This window comes from Callithrix jacchus, chromosome 7 (genome assembly GCF_049354715.1).
Source record: "Callithrix jacchus isolate 240 chromosome 7, calJac240_pri, whole genome shotgun sequence".
Classification (NCBI taxonomy): Eukaryota; Metazoa; Chordata; class Mammalia; order Primates; family Cebidae; genus Callithrix; species Callithrix jacchus.
In genome coordinates, this window is record NC_133508.1 from 114,732,826 (window position 1) to 114,745,304 (window position 12,479).

The following is a 12,479-nucleotide window of genomic DNA, read 5'->3' on the forward strand; positions in this document are numbered from 1 at the left end:
AAACCTAAAGGGTTTGAGCAAGTTTTGGAAGGTTTGTGAAAAATTTATTGTAAAAGAGATTCTGTGTATGACCATATTGGCTAAATTGAAAGTGCTATTATTCAGTTTTTTCCATGCTTTTGGAATAAAGCACAACAGGTTTTTCATAGAGCATGGATCTGCTCTTTAACAAGAATTTGTAAAGAGTTATAAAAGGTTTATGAGAAACCTTATGGTCAAACTAATTAAGACTGGATAGATTTGTCTATAAAGTTTTATTAAAAATTGGGGTTGAAGCTGGGCACACTGGCTTATGCCTATAATCCCAGCACTTTGGGAGGCCAAGGCAGGTGGATCACCTGAGATCAGGAGTTCAAGACCATCCTGGCCAACCTGGTAAAACACTGTCTCTACTAAAAAGACCAAAAAAATTAGCTGGGTATGGTGGCACATGCCTGTAATCCCAGCTACTCGGGAGGCTGAGGCAGGAGAATTGCCTGAACCCAGGAGGCAGAGGTTGCGGTGAGCCAAGACCGCGCCATTGCACTCCAGCCTGGGTAACAAGAGCAAAACTCTGTCTCAAAAAAAAAAAAAATAAATACATCTTCATTCTAGAAAATATGTATCAGCAACAACAAAAATCACCAAATAGCCCAATGCCTGGGAATGAAAACTATTAGTATTTTGATTTATATTTCTCTTAGTTTTTCTTCTGCATATATGTGTGTGTATGTGTGTATATATATATATATTTTTTTAATATACATTTTTCATCAGAATGAGATGCAATTTTAAAAACTACTTTTTATGCTTAACAAAACTTCATGGGCGTCTTTCCAAGACAGTATACCTGAATATGCCATGTTATTTTTTAAAGTTATTTTGTAATTCAACCAAAATAGAAAAACAGGAAAGTATACAAGTCCTAAGTATTCTGTGTGATGAAATTTCACTAATTGGACGCATCTGTCTTACCAAGATGCAGATCAGGAAATTGAACATGACCAAAACCTCAGAAGTCTCCCTTGTGTCTCCTCCTCATCACTACTCCCTGCAAAGATTATCGTAGACGTTTTTTAACTACCATAAATGGAATCACACTGCAGCTATTCTTTTATATCTGTCTTCTTTCAGCACATCATTTTAATGACTGCATCCTATGCCTTTATATTTCTGTAATATAATTCATTCAGTTTATACCTATTGTTGTATTTTCATGATACATTATTTTTTTCCTTTTTTTTTTTTTTTTGCTTTCATTAAAACTTCTGTAATGAGGTCTCTGTCTCGGCTGAGGCAGCCATCTTGCTCTTGCCACGTGCTAGTGTTGGAGGACCCTCTCTGCTTCAGATTTACCAACAGCATGAATCAGGAAAAGTTAGCCAAACTTCAGGCTCAGGTCCGGATAAGGGGCAAGGGTGCAGCTCGAGGAAAGAAGGTGGTGGTATATAGAACAACTACAGCTGATAACAATAAGCATCAGAGTTCTATGAAAAAACTAGCTGTGAATAATAGAACTGGTATTGAAGAGGTGAACATGATTAAAGATGATGGGACAGTTACTCATTTCAACAATCCCAAAGGTCAAGCTTCCCTTTTTGCTAACACCTTTGCAATTACTGGTCATGCAGAAGCCAAACCAGTCACAGAAATGCTTCCTGGAATATTAAGTCAGCTTGGTGCTAACAGCTTAACAAGTCTTAGGAAGTTAGCTGAACAGTTCCCACGGCAAGTCTTAGACAGTAAAGCACCAAAACCGGAAGACACCGATGAGGAGGAGGATGATGTTCCAGATCTTGTAGAAAATGTTGATGAGGCATCAAAGATGAAGCTAACTAAAGTTTTGGTTTTTGGAAGCTGGCATGGACTAGATTTAACAAATTAGCTGTGTGGTTCCAAAGTTTTACAGACACAGAGAAGATCACCTGTTACTAGTTACTAGTTCAGTAATATAAATATTTTGTATATTAATAATGCTGTTTGTTCAGCATTTTTTGGTCATTTAATGCATTTTGCACTTCCTCCCAAGATATTTTTTTGGTCAAAATATGAAGTATTGGTGCAGTTTAAGGATGTTTTGGTTTTTGAAAGATAAAAAAAATTCTGTAATGAATATCTATGTAACTAAAACAGTGACTTTTTTCTCTTTAGGTTAAATTCACAGATATGAATCAAACTTTTAAGATTTTTAAACTTATATTACCAAATTCCCCTTCAAAAAATTTGTGCCCATTTTATGTTCCCATCGCTATGTGTAAGACTTCCAGTTTCTGTGATGTGGCCTAGAATTAAACATAAAACCTCAGATGCAATCCAACTAACATTCACCCTGAATGCCTCACTTCCCTTTACTGTACACAGATAAACTACAAGCACAGATATTCTCCAAATTCTCTGACAAAGACAAAAGTTAGAGTGATAGTGCTAGAAATGACTTTGGCACAAGACACTTACTTTCCACCAACAAGCTTATTTTCAGGTGAGAATCCACAAGCCCAAGAAGGTAAAATATCAGAGCAGACAGATTCCCAAAGAAAACCAAACTAGAAAACCACATGTAGGCAAAAAGCAGCAGAGAAACAAAACAAAATGTGTCTTTAGCAGTTACCTATGGGGAATGGAACTATTTTTCTTCTTCTTTTTACTTTTCTGAAAGGAGCATATCTTTCTTTCCCAGTGGAGAAAAAAGTATTTCTTTGAAAGAAGAGGGGACATGGTGGCACACACCTGTAATCCCAGCACTTTGGGAAACCAAGGAAAGTGGATAGCTTGAGGCCATGAGTTTGAGACTCCCCCAGCCAACATGGTGAAACCCTGTCTCTACTAAAAATGAAAATAAAAAATTAGCTGGGCATGGTAGTGCATGCTGCATGCCTAATCTCAGCTTCCCAGGGGGCTGAGGTACAAGAATGAATCACTTGAACCTGGGAGGTGGAGGTGGCAGTAGCAGTGAGCTGAAATCAGCAACCTGAGCAACAGAGCAAGACTCTATCTCCAAAACAAACCTTAATGAATAAAATAAGGAAAAATAGAAAAAAGGAAGTAAATTTGTAGGTTTCCTACTATATACACTTAATATATGCCTAAGGCCTACTAAGACCTAGTATAAAGGAGGCTTAAAAATAGGAAAAATGGCATGTTTAAAAATCTGGAAGAGGCAGGAACTCTAGAACATTGAATTCCAATAATGCAAGCAGAGCCTGAGTGAAGCAACTTTGGAAAAGCAGCTCTGGTCTGTCGATTTGAAAAAACAAATGTACTTGATGAGCTGGGTCTGGAATAGGCTCTGGAGACCTCTGGCTGACGCGACAAAGGATTGGTGTTTGACAGGTTGATTGGTTGTTTGTTTGTTTGTTTTTTCATTATTTTGGTGGATTTTATATTTTGTAATTTTTCTGTAAATTTATATTCAGCTGAAAGGACAGGTGATTTAATGGTGTTTTCTTATGAGTAGTTTGGAAATCTTGTCTCTGTCTCCATTTGGAGGTAGGGTTACGGTAAAGATGGGGTTAGGGTGCTGTGAACTATAAGAGGTCACCAGCTTCATAGGGTAGAAACATTTAGGAACCACCACCAACAGGCACCAGGAAAGGTGTCTGCCCTTTCCTCTCACCTGAGACCTGAATTTTCTGCATTTTCTGTCCTTGTAAGAACTGGAGTCATGGTATTTGGTTTCAGAGTCTTGTCTTAATGAGGGATTTCACATCTTGCTGTGGCTGTGGTGGGTGTTGACTGAATGAATCGTAAAATCATAGACTGTTAGTTAGCACAGAGATGAAATCACATCCCTAAAGTCTACTATTCGTAGTTAGTAAGTGGGCCAGGCGTGGTGACTCACATCTGTAATCCCAGCACTTTGGGAGGCTGAGGTGGGCAGATCACTTGAGGTCAGGAGTCCGAGACCAGCCTTGCCAACATGGCGCAACCCCATCTCTACTAAAAATACAAAAATTAGTTAGTTGTGGTGGCACAAGCCTGTAATCCCAGCCACTCGGGAGTCTGAAGCAGGAGAATCACTTGAACCCAGGCATCAGAGGCTGCAGTGAGCCAATATCACACCACTGCACTCCAGCCTGAGTGACAGAGTAAGACTCAGTCTCAAAAAAAAAAGTTAATAAGTGATGGGGCCTGATAGAGTTGCCAGATTTCACAAATAAAAGTATAAGAGCCATTGTTAGATCTGAATTTTAGGTAAACAGTGACATGGCGTTTAGTATAAGCCTCATGCAATATTGAACTGGATGTCCTGTATTTCATCTGGCCACCTGATGGGGCCTTGATGAAAGCTCAGCTCCCAGTGACCAAGGAGGTCTGTCTGATTTCCAGAAAAACAGTCCAGAAGGGCCCCACATGGGAGAAGCTGTGGAGTTTAGTGGTACCAGGGCACAGTTAGCCCTTGGCGTGGTTTCATCTGTTATAGTATTACAAATAGTACTTGCTTCAAATAGCTGTTGTAAGAATAACATAATTACACATAAAACAGATATTTATTAGATAAAATATCAAGCCAAAAGTATTGTGACTTTTATCTGAATAGTCTGCAATGACTTCTCAAACAAATTTGGTCTCTCAACTATACTGTCGGTGCAAAATAGGCCACAGTTCCCCTACTATTCTCTCCAGCTTTATGCTAAGAAAACCAAAAACTCACCTCATCTGCAGGACAGAGGTATGGCTCTGATTTTGATAAGGCAATAAGGATTTGTATTAACCATCATAATAATTATTCATTCATTATAGAGTCACTATCTTAGCATTATTACATTGTAAATATAAAAAGAAAAATCAAAGACTTCCTACAGTGACGTGGGGAGTTCACAGCAAATTGCCTCCTTTAAATTATCTAATGTAGAAGTTCCGAATCGGGCTAATCATCAGAATTACCTGGGGAATTATCCTTTTCTGTTATGAAAATATTTTGAACATACAGCAAAACTGAAAGAATATTACAGTGAACACGTGTATACCCAACACCTAGAGTCTTCAATTAACATCTTACTACAATTTGGGTATCCCTAATCCAAAATGTTCCAGAATCCTAATTTTTTTTGCATGCCAACATGATGCTCAAAGGAAATGCTTATAGTAACATCTGGGGTTTTGAATTTCAGGATTTGGGATGCTCAACTAGTAAGTATATGCAAATATTCCAGAATCCAAAAAAATAAAATAAAATTTAAAACACTTCTGATCCCAAGCATTTCCGATAAGGAGTGCTTCAGCCTGTATATCTTGTCTTGTTATATATCTGTCCCTCTAGTCATCCAATGCATCTCTTTTTCCTGTACACATCAAAGTAAATTGCAGATGTCTGTACACTTGCCCTGGTGCATTTTCTAAGACTATAAGTTTCTAGGCCTCAGCCCAGAAAGGTACAGGTCTGCTAATTCAGCAATTTTTCCAAACAACCCCCAGCTTCACTCTGGTAACCATGCTCATGGAACCCTTATTACCCAAAACACTACCAGTCTCATGGCAAAGTGAAAAGACCTGGCACACCACGTGTCGAGTGTAAAACTTCTACTCAAAAATGATAACATCTGTCTCTGCCCACATTTCATTGGCCATAGCAAGTCCCTTGGAACTCTTAAATTCAAACGGTTAGGACAGGACAGGCAGGGTGGGAGGCCAACATAGGCGGATTACCTGAGGTCAGGAGTTTGAGACCAACCTGGTCAACATGAAAATACAAAATTTCTCTACTGAAAATACAAAAAATAGCCAGGCATGGTAGTGGGTGCCTGTAATTCCAGATTCTCAGAAGGCTGAGGCAAGAGAATCACTTGAACCCAGGTGGGGAAGGTTGCAGTGAGCCAAGATCGCACCATTGCACTCGAGCCTGGGTGACAGAGCAAGACTCCATCTCAAAAAAAAAAAAAAAAAAAAAAAGAAGAAGGTGGGGATGAGTAACCCTTCCACAGGCACAGGGAGAAGCACTGTGAAAGGAAAGCTTGAATATATAAGAAAGTAATACAGTCTAACACAGGAAGCCACTCATTTAATTCAGCCTCTTCTCTTTACAGACGGGCAAGCTAGCATCCAAAGAGGCAAAGGACTCTCCCAGGAACACTCGGCTAGTTCAAAGCAGGAGTGGTCAAGAACCAAGGTCTCCTAATTGCCCCTCTTGTCATGTACAGGGTTGCCTCCGTGAAGCTCACAGATAGTTCATCATTCATTAATTGATATACTATACACAGGCACTGATAAATAAGGCACAGTTTGTGCTGTCAAGACATTCCCAGTCCCATTTAAAGTTTTTCCATAGAACCTTCAGCTGACCCTTGCATGTTTCCACATATTCCCCTAATAACCTGAAGCATTCAGTGTACTTCAGAACTAATAAAGATGTTGTCTTTGAGGATAAAGATCTATTTTTCTCAATTGTTTTCAGTCCAAGAGTGTCAGTTCCAGCAACAGCCTACTGATCCCGGCACAGTGATGCAGCTCTTCCCAGATGGAGAACGTTTCAAGTGACTCATGGGCCCAGACTGGTTGAGAATCATTCCTAGGGCACAATCAGTTCATGATCTGATGGCATAATAGCTTTTCTCAGAAAAGAGTCATTCAGTCACAAAAACCTCAGCCCAACATAGGGACCCATTTTCATTTAGGGAGAAAGAAATATTTCAACAGGCAGAAATATGATAGATTTCTAAAATATAATGGTTATCCAGGAATAAGATAGTTTGATTTGCAAAAGATAATTGATCCTCTCACAAGCTATAACTGGGAAGACTATGCATCTTGGAATCGTTGAAACAGTACCACGATATAGACCTGCTGTGTCCAACCTTTGTAAGCTCATAGAATTTTACTGGAAGTAAGCTAGAAAGACTTTTAAGCATCACCAACAGTAGCTGCCTCATTTTGCAGGTAATAACTATGATGCTTATTATGTGTTTCCTTTTGCCAGCTACCGATCCAAAAGATTCACATGCAGTATTTTGTTCTCACAACCAATAGGCATTATGACCACCCCCATTTTATAATTGAAGAGGTTGAAGCTCAAAGCAGAGATGTGACTTGATCAAAGTCCTCTAACCATATTGAGAATGGGCTGAGGTGTGAACCTGGAACTCAAACCCTTGAGTCCTGTGATCCTTTTATGTGAAAGGAGCAGAGTTGTCACTTTTGTGGAGCCACGGACTCCTGGACACTGCCTTTCATTAACAATTTTCTGTGACACTGGGCCAGGTTCTGTGGGGATGCCAGCCTAAGTGAAGAAGTTTCTGCCCTCTGGGAGCTTTATCCTGGCAAAGAAAGGAAAAGAACGTGAGCAAACTGTGTGTCCTAGAAGCCAGAGAAAGAATTTCAAGATGTTGGTCTTTGGTGTTAAGGAGTAAAAGGTATCAAAGACAAGAAGCAAGCCAACAAATAATATGACAAACATGCAATCACTGTTGAACTACAAAAGAGCAATTTCAGAGAGTGATGAGGTAGGAGATAGTTTCCAAAAGGATAGGGAGTCAATAAATGAAGAGGAAATGGAAACAGGCAGTTTTCTGCTGCTTAAAAAAAAGAGAGAGAGATAGGATATAAAGCGAACTCAGAGGACACATGTAATGGTAGAAATATTTTTGTTTGGACTGGGGAGAACTCAGCATGATGTTATACAGAAGAAAAGATGCTAACCGAGAGAAATAAATTTCATATGGACAAAAAAAGAGAGCATCAGATTCCTGGAACAGAGAGGAAAGGATCCACTTATTATTACCTTGTTTTGTCTTTCAGATGTTATTATAAAGTATCTACTGTATTTCAGGCACTCTGTGTGGGCAGCATGATGAGCAAAGCAGACCCAGATTCCATACTCAGGTACTACAGAGTCTAATAAGGAAGGCAAAAATTTAAGTACATAATATATATCATACATATAAACCAGATACATGTATCTGTACATACATATGCTTTATCTATTAATATATTTCATATATATATATATATAATTTCTCTGGCTCCTGTAAAATATATATATTTATATTATATGTATTTTATATATAATTCATATTTATATTTTACAGGAGCCAAAGCAGGGAAATCATATATATAGTACCACAATAACTGTTAAAATAGTACCACAATATTAAAAAAGCTGTGTCCAACCTTTGTAAGATTATGGCATTTTACTAGGAATAATCTAGAAAGATTTCTAAGTATCTCCGACAGTAGCTGCCTCATTTTACAGATAATAATTCTGATGCTTATTATGTGGACTGGGAAAAACTGAGCATGATGTTATACAGAAAAGAAGATGCCAACCAAGAGAAATAAATTTCATATGCACTAAACAGAGTGTATCAAGTTCTCTGTAATATACCTATATATTTTACAGGAGCCAAAGCAGAGAAATTAGCTTCAAGCTAAATGGCATAAAGTTTTCCAAACAGGAGAAAGAAGGATAGAGGGCAAAGGATGAAGACATCAATATTTTGAAAATGTCGAAGAAAGGAGACAATCATCATCTTAGTGAATAAGAGGCTTTAAAATGTTAAGAGTGGGAGGAATGAGCATGTGTTGAAGGATAGTGGGGAAATATTAGCATCCATTCATGGACATCCAATGGATATCCAATTTGATACCAGGAAAAAAGAAGTATATTTGCCAAAAAGCATTAAAAACTATTATGAAGGGCCATATGCAGTGGCTCACATCTATAATCCCAGCACTTTGGGAAGCCGAGGCAGGCGGATCACGAGGTCAGGAGATCGAGACTATCCTGGCCAAAATGGTGAAACCCATCTCTACTAAAAATACAAAAATTAGCTGGGCATGATGGCAGGCACCTTTAGTCCCAGCTACTCAGGAGGCTGAGGCAGGAGAATCTCTTGAACCCGGGAGATGGAGGTTGCAGTGAGCTGAGATTGCGCCACTGCACTCCAGACTGGAGACATAGTGAGACTCTGTCTCAAAAAAAAAAAAAAAATCTATTATGAAGTTGGATAGCATGACTCAGTTGGATCAGTTTTCTGACTCTCTCAAGGGAACTCTTAGCAGTCCAGAGTAGATGCAAATAAAACATACGATGGACTGGGCAGGGAGAGCAGGCTGACAGTGACCTGCCAGTTTCTATAGAACTCAAGCAGGGGTTCAAAGTTGCTAGCTGGTGTCCAGCTAGCTAGGGAGGTAAGTGAAGCCCAAAGGGAATTGGCCAATCCAATGAGAGCATAATGATGGCAAGGAACAAGTTGAGAAGAAGTGAGGTCAAGGGAAAAGCAAAAGGGAGAGGCAGAAGTTATCAGAGTGGAGAATAGATCCAAATAACGAACACTCAGTTTCAGCCAGAGCCGCAGGGGGCTGAAAATGGGTTAGTGATGAACTTGGTGCTAGGGAGGCTTAATATCTCTCAGACTGGGGTGGAATGGGAGCTAAAGCCTGGGAAGCTTTGCTGATAGCAATTCAACCCAGAGAATAGTGTCCTCTCTGCCTTGAAACTTAGAGAAAATAAACATTGAGTTTTCTAAACTAGGTACATGTATCTGCACATATACTGTCACATATATACAGGTGTGTGTGTGTGAGAGAGAGAGGGGGAGGGAGGGAAGGAGAGAGAGAGAGAGAGAGCATACACATACAGATATATCTTAAGTACCCGCAAGTGGTCTGTAAATCTGTAAGTAATGGCTAGTCCTGAAATTCATTACTAACTTTGGATTATGTTTAATTTAAACCTTGATGTGCCAGACAGTGTAACTCAGGAGGAGCTACAGAGGTGTATAACCTCCCTTCATTGTAAATAGCTTCTACCAAGCACCAGTGTTTTAACAGAGAGATGGGAATAGGAAAATTTTTATTGACGTTTGGGGAAACGGGACAAATTTGAGAGACTTTCAAATGTAGACTTGACAGAGCTTGGCAACTGGTCAGATGTGGGAGATGAGGGGGAGAGCCTAACGTGAATGAGGCAGAAAGTTGGTGATCATTTCCCCCCATTTTACAGATGAAGAAACTAAGATTCAGAGAAATTAAAAGACTGCTCTATAACCACATGCCTAGTAAGTGGCAGGACCAGTGTTGATGTTCAGATCACCCATCCTATGCCCTTCATAATACATCATACTCCTCCACTTCCACCCCTGTGCAGAGGCAGAACTCTTTCATGCTCCAAGTTCCATTACTGAAGACACCAGGCTCAGCCTTAGGCTGTCTTTCCCACACTTCCCTTATGCTGGCAAAGGTGATTGATCACCCTTCCCTGGCCTGAGTAAGGAGTCCCAGCCAGTGCTTCTGCGATGGTGTTCACAGGCCCCACTCATAGAACCTATTACACTGCTGTGATGATGGTTCACCTGTTCATCCTCCCCACTAGAATATGATGTCTCTGATGGAAAAGGCCTAATTCTGGGTCTTTTTATTTCTACCACTTAGTACAATGTCTGACCCATGCTATCTGTCCAATAGATGTTTCTTTAAAAAGAGCTGTGTTAATTAATCTTCATGCTTAATTCCAGGTTACATCCTGGAGTTAGTAAGATGCAAGAAAATGTCAACAAAGGTCATTTTAGGCCCAGCCCTGTGGCTCACGCCTGTAATCCCAGCACTTTAGGAGACTGAGGTGGGTGGATCATTTGAGGTCAGGTATTCAAGACCAGCCTGATCAACATGGTGAAACCCCTCCTCTACTAAAAATACAAAAATTAGTCAGGGGTGGTGGCAGACACCTGTAGACTTAGCTACTCAGGAGGCTGAGGCAGGAGAATTGTTTGAACCCGGGAGGCGGAGGTTACAATGACCCGAGCTCATGCCACTGCACTCCACCCTGGGCAACCGAGCAAGACTCCCTCTCAAGCACATACACGTCCTTATAACCAGCTCTGTGCCATTTCTTTCTTTTTGTGTGTTTTGAGACTGAGTTTCGCTCTTGTTGCCTAGGCTGGAGTGCAATGGCACGATCTCGGCTTGCTGCAACCCCCACCTCCCAATTCAAGCAGTTCTCTTGCCTCAGCCCCCAAGTAGCCTGATTACAGGCACCCGCCACTATGCTCAGCTAGTTTTTGTATTTTTAGTAGAGACAGGGTTTTACCATGTTGATCAGGCTGGTCTCGAACTTCTGATCTCAGGTAATCTGCCCGCTTTGGCCTTCCAAAGTGCTGGGATTACAGGCATGAGCCATCATGCCCAGCCTGCACTGTGCCATTTCTATATGAAACACTTAAAAGTGTAATCTAAACTTAGGTGTATGCATTTGTTTGTATTTGGAATGCAGCAAATTTTTTACCTGACATCTTTGTTTGGGTTTTTGTTCTGAGCCCAGCATGTGCTGAAACACACCAGCTTTGCTATTTCATTCTTCTTTTCCCCTACGAGGCCAAGTACCTGCAGCAGTTGCTTAAGAGGCTGGTCCTTATCTTAAGGAGCCCAGCCAATGAATCCAGGAGCTATCTCACAAAAGAGGATTGCTCCAGTCAATAAAAAGCAAACTGGAAAATGTGACCCCCGTGGGCATGCCTAGGTGATGCAGATGATTTCAGTTCTACCTCTCAAAGAACATGAGATACTGAAGAGAAGACAGACTTGGGCTGCCTGGGCCCGCAATTCCCGTGCAGTCTCTCCCCTCTGTCCTTCTGTGGCAATGCTGTCAAGACCCGTAGGGAAATGACTTACTGAGATGCGAACTGGGCGTTCATAGTACATGCATTTTCACAATATAGCACCTTTGGCCTCACAGGAATGCTTTTTTAATTTTTCACCTTTTTGATATATTTACAGACACCTTCAAAACGGAATTCCATATTCCACTCTCTGTGAATCACGTCACATGGTATGGTATATGAGCTTGTTCAGGGCCTCCAGCCTCGGGTGATGATACACTTGGGTAATGATACACTAAAAATTAGTGACATGACAGTAAATGTGACAGTTCCTGTCTGCTATCAGTCATCTTGCCACCAGAAGACACAGCCCACTCATTCTGAGATGTGGCTCCTCAAATATCTTTTGCCATGTAACAAAGTATCCTGGAGGGATATCAAGGCCCCATTGTTTTTTATTTAAAAGTCATAAGTTAAGACCTCAAAGATATGTCAGTGGCAGTGGATGAAAATTTATGTTTTCCACAAGCAGTTTTTATGCTTTTACTGCAGTGATAAAATCACTTTGTTCTTCAGTTTGTAGCCAAGGGAAGAATCAAGCTATTGTGTAGATTACTTAAAATTCCACAGTGCCTGCACCATTTGGCCAAAGAATGCTAAAAATTTGCAGCTGTTGCTCCCACGAAAGTTTCTAACTGGGGCAGCGGCTGCTGTTTAACACACAGCTGTTGTTAATTTGAGCTGAAGATTTTTAATTGCCTTTGTGTCGAGATTTATTAAATAACATTTTAGCAGAACAAAAACTGTAATAGTTGTATTAGCAGAATGCTGGAGGAAGAAAATAATTGGAACATGGCATTTTTTGCCTTGTAAGCCAAGTCTGAAAATATCTTTTCCACATGGAGGGCTCCCAGCCATTCCAGGAAAAGCATTTCCAGGTAAAGCTGGCCACAGAAGCCCTGATGGCCTCTC

At 40.4% G+C, this 12,479-nt stretch overlaps 1 protein-coding gene and 1 pseudogene across 3 annotated transcripts in view; both read left to right on the forward strand.

Annotated features, from left to right (window-relative positions):
- The window catches only part of AK5 (adenylate kinase 5), a 307,643-nt gene that overhangs the window by 252,944 nt on the left and 42,220 nt on the right, over nt 1-12,479 (forward strand). The gene's annotated exons all lie outside the window — the stretch shown is intronic.
- LOC103794515 (transcription factor BTF3 homolog 4 pseudogene) lies at nt 1,259-3,008 on the forward strand (annotated as a pseudogene). The gene has a single exon (XR_013520200.1). The product of XR_013520200.1 is annotated as a transcription factor BTF3 homolog 4 pseudogene (transcript).